Genomic DNA, 6,871 nt, shown 5'->3' on the forward strand with positions numbered 1-6,871 from the left:
ATGCTCTTCTTCTGTGCTTCTCATGCCCTTCCAGCTCCCCACAGCCTCAACCCTGCCCACCCCATCTCTCCCATTGCTGAGGCCCTTCCATGGCCTGGGCCTATAGTCGTGGGCTCCAGACAGACTCTGCGGGATGAACAACAGTCTGAGACCCACAGAGTCACATCAGGGAAACAGCCTTCCCCTAATTAAACATGCAAAGAAATGAGCGTCAGTCTTGGCTCTGAAGGCCATTTTTTTTTTTTTTAGAAGACGGTGGCTCTCAAAATTAAACACCACCCAAACACATTCTTATTTTGCAGTGAGGAGCTGGGTGTGTGTGTGTGGGGGGGGGGCGGTGGGGAGAAATGCACTGTCCTACTCCCCCTCCCTCAAAGCATAGAGCCTTCGGGAGGCAACTTCTTCCGGTGGGCCCCAGGGGCCAACTGAGACCGGCTCCCATTCTCTCAAGGGAGGGCTCAAGCCTCTAAACTTTGCCCTACCTCCTTCCCTTCTTTTTACCTTGAATGGGCCTGTTTGAAAACAATCAGACTCTTCTTTGAGCCCCAGAGGCATTTATCCCTTAGGTGATGGCCTGGTAGTATCCTGGGGATCTTGTAGAATCGGATCCCCTCCTATCCCTCCTGCAATGTAGATACACTGAAACAGACCAGAGAGGGGAAGGGGCTTGTCTCTTCCACCTCCTGGAGGCGCAGAGGCAGAGGTCTGGACACAGGGCTCTTCCTGCCAGGTGGAGACTCTTGGTAGTGTGTTCTAGGCCCAGTGTGATGCCAGGACTTCCCACCTGAGCCACTGGCTCCCCTCTTTTATGCCACGTCTACTTTCCTGCTCTGGACTGAATGATGTCCCCCGGCCTGCCCCACTGATATGTTAAAGCCCTAACCCCCAATGTGGCAGTATTTGGAGCCAGGGCCATTAGGGAAGTAATTAGGTTAAATGAGGTCTTAAGGGTGGATGGAGCCTGGATCTAATAGACTTAGTGACACTAGCAGACTCCACCACGTGAGGACACAGCAAGAAGGTGACCCCTCTGCCAGCCAGGAGGGGAGCCCTCCCCAGAACCCCACCATGCTGGCACACGGACCTCAGACGCCAGCTTCTAGAGCAGTGAGAAAACAAACTTCTGCTCTGTAAGCCACCCAGCCTGTGGTCTTTGTTCCAGCCCCAGAGCGGAGACCCCTCCCAGCCCCTCTCTGCTCTGCTCTTGCCCTCGCCCCTGCTGGGTTCCTTTTCTTCCTGAGATCCAGAGTGTTAGCCTTCTCGGAGGTTTCCCCCTTTACTCCCTGTCCTTCCCCTCCTTTTCTCCTGTTCCCCCTCTTTCTTCTCTTTTCTGCGCTCTGACTCTCATTTCTGCAATTGTAGCCTCATCGTTTATCATTTTCCTCTGACCCCTACCCAGCATCTCCTGCCACCTCCTGGACTTTGCTACTTGGACATTCTGCTGTCAGAGACGGGCATCCACTCTTCCCTCCTGGACCAGAAAATTCGTGCCCCCTCCCGACTTTCCAGTTCACACCGTTGGCAGCACCGCCCCCCTCCCCGCAGCAGCTGCATGGCTTTGGAATAAATTCCCCAGCCACCTTGGCCCTCCCCTCCCTCTGGGCCAGAGAAGAGTGGGTGTGAGGTGCAGCCTTAGGGAGTGGTTAGCAAACTTGGTCGAATAGTCAAAATGTACAGCTGCTGTAGCCACAGGATTTGAATAGCTGGCGGGAGGGGCCTCTGTGAGTCATGAGGGATGAAACCACGCGGCCCCCACCTCTTGTGTTTCTTCTTGGAATCGGCTGTGTGGGTGTGAGCACCCTCTCACGAAGACCTCTGACGCGATGCGTCCTGAAAGGAGACCACCAGCTGACCTGTACAGAGCACTCTGCACTTACAAAGCAGGTTCACACATCTTGCCTCATTTCCACCTTACGATGACCCTGTGGGGCTGGGATTGTTATTCCCGGTCAAGAGCTGGAGCGAGGAGGCCCTGAGAGTGGCTGGCCATTATGGGTAGGTGGCTGGACTGGTCTTCCTACTTAACAGGAGGAGGAAAGAGCTCTTTCCCTGTCAGGGTCTCGTCAGTTGTCACCTCCATACATGAGGGCAGTGGAAGCTTAGCTCTGTGGGATGATTTGCTCAGTTCTTCCACTGCTCACTGCTGTCATGAGGGTCCGAACCCACGTGGTTCTGACTCCAAAGTTCATGGATGCACAAATTCATTAGGTGCCTTGACTTCCAAATCCCAGGACTTCCCATTGACTCGGAAGGACTTCCCAATGGCTCCTGAGCTGTGTCTTGTCACCCTGTCACAGTGGTTCCCAGGCTGGAGGGTCATTGTCTCTATCATTACCCTCACCTTTGGTACTGCTTCTTCTTCTTCTTTTTTTTTTTTTTAACATTTATTTATTTTTAAGAGAGAGAGACAGACAGAGCATGAACGGAGGAGGAGCAGAGAGAGAGAGAGAGAGGGAGAGAGGGAGACACAGAATCTGAAGCAGGCTCCAGGCTCTGAGCTTTCAGTACAGAGCCTGACTTGGGGCTTGAACCCATGAACTATGCAATCATGACCTGAACTGAAGTTGGGTGCTTCACCGACTGAGCCACCCAGGCGCCCCTGGGACCACCTCTGGAGTGCTCACTAATGCCTAACGCTGCACCAGATGCATGATATAACTGATGTTCTGGGGTGAGGTTGATCCCCCCACCAAGCTTGTGTGTCAAAGTCCTCACAGCCAATAGCTCAGATTATGACTATATTTAAAGATAGGGTTTAAAGGGGTGCCTAGGTGGCTCGGTCGGTTAAGCATCTGACTTCAGCTCAGGTCATGATCTCGAGGTTCATGAGTTCAAGCCCCACGTTGGGCTCTGTGCTGACAGCTTGGAGCCTGGAGCCTGCTTTAGATTCTGTGTCTCCCTCTCTCTCTGCCTTTTCCCTGCTCACTCTCTGTCTCTCAAAAATAAATAAAAAGGTTAAAAAAATTTTTTTTATGGTAGGGTTTAAAAAGAGGTAACTTAAAATGAGGTCATTAGGGTGGGCCCTAATTTGATATGACTGGTGTCCTTACAAGAAGAGGAAGTTAGGACACAGACATGCACAGAGGGAAGACCACGTGAGGACAGGGAGAAGATGACCATTTGTAAGACCAGGAGAGGGTGTCTTCCTCAGAAGGAACCGATCCTGCGGTCACCTTGATCTTGGACTTCTGGCCTCCAGAACCGTTAAGGAAGAAAATGTGTGTTGTTTAAGCCTCTGGCCTGTGGCGCTTTGCTCTGGCAGCCTCGAAAACTCCTATACCTGGTCTCTGTTAGTTCTCAAAGGCATTTTGGGGAATAGGGGTTCCAGTCCCAGGGGTGCCCAAAGAAGGCAGGCGTGCAAGGAGAATGGGCCTCATGAGGCTTCCTGGGAAACCTGCTGACAGCCAGAACAGGGGCCACAAAGTGGCAGTTATCTGGCTGAGATCTCCATCTTGGGGGCTGGTGGCCTCAGCTCTGTGAGGTCAGAAACCCCGGGGTCAGCCCACTGAGAATGGAAACCACCCACCTGCCCCTGCCCGGGCCCTGCCTCTGTGCCAGGCACCTGCTCAGTGCTACACACGGCAGCCCCCACCTTCTCTTCACTTTACACGTGGGGCCAGGGAGGCTCACGGGGTTTCCCTGGCTTGCCCAGGACGCCGCCGCTTGTAGGGACTAAGGTAGAGTGTGAACCTGGTTTTGCTCGCTCCAGAACTGAGTCACGCCGGCCAACTCAGAAAGAATGGTGTGTAATATATATACACACACAGCTGATGTGAAGGGGCGTTCATCATGAGAGCACTCCCCCTCCACAGTCTGGCCTGCGTGAGTCCCTGGAGGGTGCTCCGTTCCCCGTAGCCATGCTTGTCCGAAAGTGATTGGTAATTCTGGAATTGGGGTGAGGAGAGTAAGTATGTGGTTTTTTGTTTTTGTTTTTTTTTCCATTTCTTGAGCGAATAGGGCACAGTGGTTAGGAGAACACACCCTCGAAGCCAGCCTGCACAGATTTAAATCTCGGCTTCATCATTGCCAGTTGTGTGATCGCTGGGTGCCTCGGTTTCCTCACCCACACAGGAGGTCGTACTCACAGAGCTGTCCCACCTCCCGAGACTCTTGGGAGGACTGGGGTGTCCATGCTCCCAAAGCTCCCCACGGGCCCCCATTCCAGGCGGGGTAAGGACCGCCATTGAGGGGCCCAGTGTGCTGAGAGTCTGGAGATCCAGACACATTCGGGGCGGTCTAGGGTGGCTCGGCCAACACCTCCCTCTTGTCCCTCCTTTCCTGGACGTCCTACCCGACCGGCCCTGCTTTGTTCACTATCTTCCTCCTCGTGGAACCCAGTCTGATGCCTGCAGATCACCCTTCCAGGAGTTTGGGAAACCAGGCTCTTCACTCACGTGTTCGCTCCGTCCATGTGGGGTCTCATCTTTTTGCTTTTGGTGACTTGAATCCTTTATCCCTCTCTCTGGCTTCGAGGCCTCTGCACATGCATTTCCCTTTGCTTGGAAGCTTCTCCTCCTCCTCTTTGCCTGCCCCACCCCTACTCATCCACCTGGTGCCAGCTTGAGTGCTGATCTCTCTGAGAACCCCAACTTCATTCTGGGTTTTGGGCCCCCACAGATCCGCCCATAGAAATGACCATTGCACGGCAACTGCTCCTTCCTTGTAGGGGTCTCTCTGCCCCCCAAACCGCATTAGACATGAGTTCACCGAGGGCTGGAGGGGGCCCTCTTGTCCACTGTTGGACCCTCAGTGAGTGTCTGATAACACAGCATGGGCCTCACACATTTTTATGGACTGGATACATCTAAGGTGATGTTACACAAGACAGCAGAAGTGATTGCCGGCCCAGTCATTCCTCCTCCATTTTGCAAGGGGTGCCTTTGATTGATATTGCCCGCTGGGGTGTAGAGGGAAACAGGGTGGAAGTCTCTGGGGTGGGGGGAGGGAGAAGGTTCTGGAATTTGAACAAAGTGAAAAAGACTGGGGAAGAGGACCCTGTGAGCAGTCCATTTCCTTTCTCAATGTCCTCAAAGGGTTTTCAGTAAAGCAATAAAGGATGTTCAATAAAGTGTGGTCCCCAAACCAGTACAGCAGCAGCAGCAGCATCACTCAGGAATGATTAGATAAGGGAAGGGAAGGAAAAGTAAGGCAAAAACAGAGGGGGAGGCAAGCCTTAAGAGACCCTTAAATACAACAAACTGAGGGTTGCTGGAGGGGTGTTGGGTGGGGGATGGGCTAACTGGGCGATGGGCATTAAGGAGGGCACTTGTTGGGAGGAGCACTGGGTGTCATACGTCAGTGATGAATCACTGAATTCTACTCCTGAAATCATTTTTACACTACATGTTAATTAACTTGGATTTAAAAAAAATTAAGAAAAAAAATATTAGAAATGCAGATTCTCTGACTCTGCCCTGGATCTGTTGAATCAGAAACCCAGTGGGTGAGGCCCTGCAGTCTGTGCTGTAACCGGCCATCCATGGGTGTTCACATGAACCAACTGCTGTAGAAACTTACATATCTTTCATCGCTCTTTGGAGCCACTCTTGGGCTTGGTCTTGGTCTTGGGGAGGGCTGCCCGTGAGGAGCTAGGCTGCAGGGTGACGCAGCAAGGCCGGGTTCTGTTTCCACTTACCCCCGAGGTCTCAGTGTGCATTTGCTTTAACCTCCAGGTCCTGTCAGTGACCTCTGATGGGGAAACTGAGTCTCAGAGAGGTAAGGAGCTTGGCTGAGGGAGATCGCCAGAGTGAGTGAGTCAGGCTTTAGGGTTTGGAGCCGACTTCTAGCATCAGTTGTGTTTTCCTAAGGCATTTTGTCGCTGAGTCCAGGTTTCACGGTCTGCACAATGGGAACATGGGTGCTTGGAGCCAGCCATGGTTAAGGATGTGGAAAGAAAGTGCAAAGAGCGTCATGTAGAAGACGCTGTAGAATTCCAGGTGCATACCTATTGCTTACCAGGGAGGTGGCTTCACTGATTTGGCCCTTCTAGTAATTTGGCAGTTGCCATCACCAAAGCGTACTGTCCAGGACTGGGAGCCTGTCAACATTGCTACAGTTTCTGCTGGAGAGAGAGGGAAGGAGGGGGGGAGGGAGAAGATGCCGGAAGCCTCCTGTTTGTTAATACATTTTGGAGGAAGACTTGGTCTGTATCTGATATCAGTGCATTTGTTCAGGACTGGGAGGACAGTCAGCAACCTGAGTCCTGGGGTGTGGCTGCAGACCTGTGGTCCCAAAAATTGCCTGCTTGCTGGAATCCCTGGGCAGATTTTAAAAACTTCATTGTCTGGCTGCATTTGAGACCAGTGGCTTTACAGTCTTGATGGATGGGGTCTGGGCTATTGGTGAGGCCTCCCTAGGAAGAAATGACTTCTGACTGACATGATAAAGCATCCAAAATAAAATCCCAAAGATGGTGACAAGGCAAGAGAAGAGGGGAGAGTCTATTTATTGAGCACCTCTTCCTCCATGGTCACACCTTCTTCTGAGCACAGCTGGGAAAGTTTCTTGGCTGTCAAGGACCCAGTGATTAGACTGATAATCCAGATTAGGCCCAGATACTGCAGGATAATCTCCCCACCTCAAGGTGCTTAACTTAATCACACTGCAATGTCCCTTTTGCCATATAAAGTAACATATTCACAGGTTATAGGGATTAGGACACCGACATCTTTGACGGTCCATTACTCTGCTTAAAACAAGTGCTTAGCACTCTCAGGGCTCAGTAAAAGTCAGCCATATTCCAGCAATGACTTGGAGAGGCAGATACCATTAACCTGCAGTGTGACCTTGGGCTGGTTACTTGGCATCTCTGAATGCCAGTTTCCTCCTCTGTATAATAGGGATAATGGTACCTGTCTTATGGTGTTGTTTG

Source organism: Felis catus, chromosome D4, assembly GCF_018350175.1.
Source record: "Felis catus isolate Fca126 chromosome D4, F.catus_Fca126_mat1.0, whole genome shotgun sequence".
Classification (NCBI taxonomy): Eukaryota; Metazoa; Chordata; class Mammalia; order Carnivora; family Felidae; genus Felis; species Felis catus.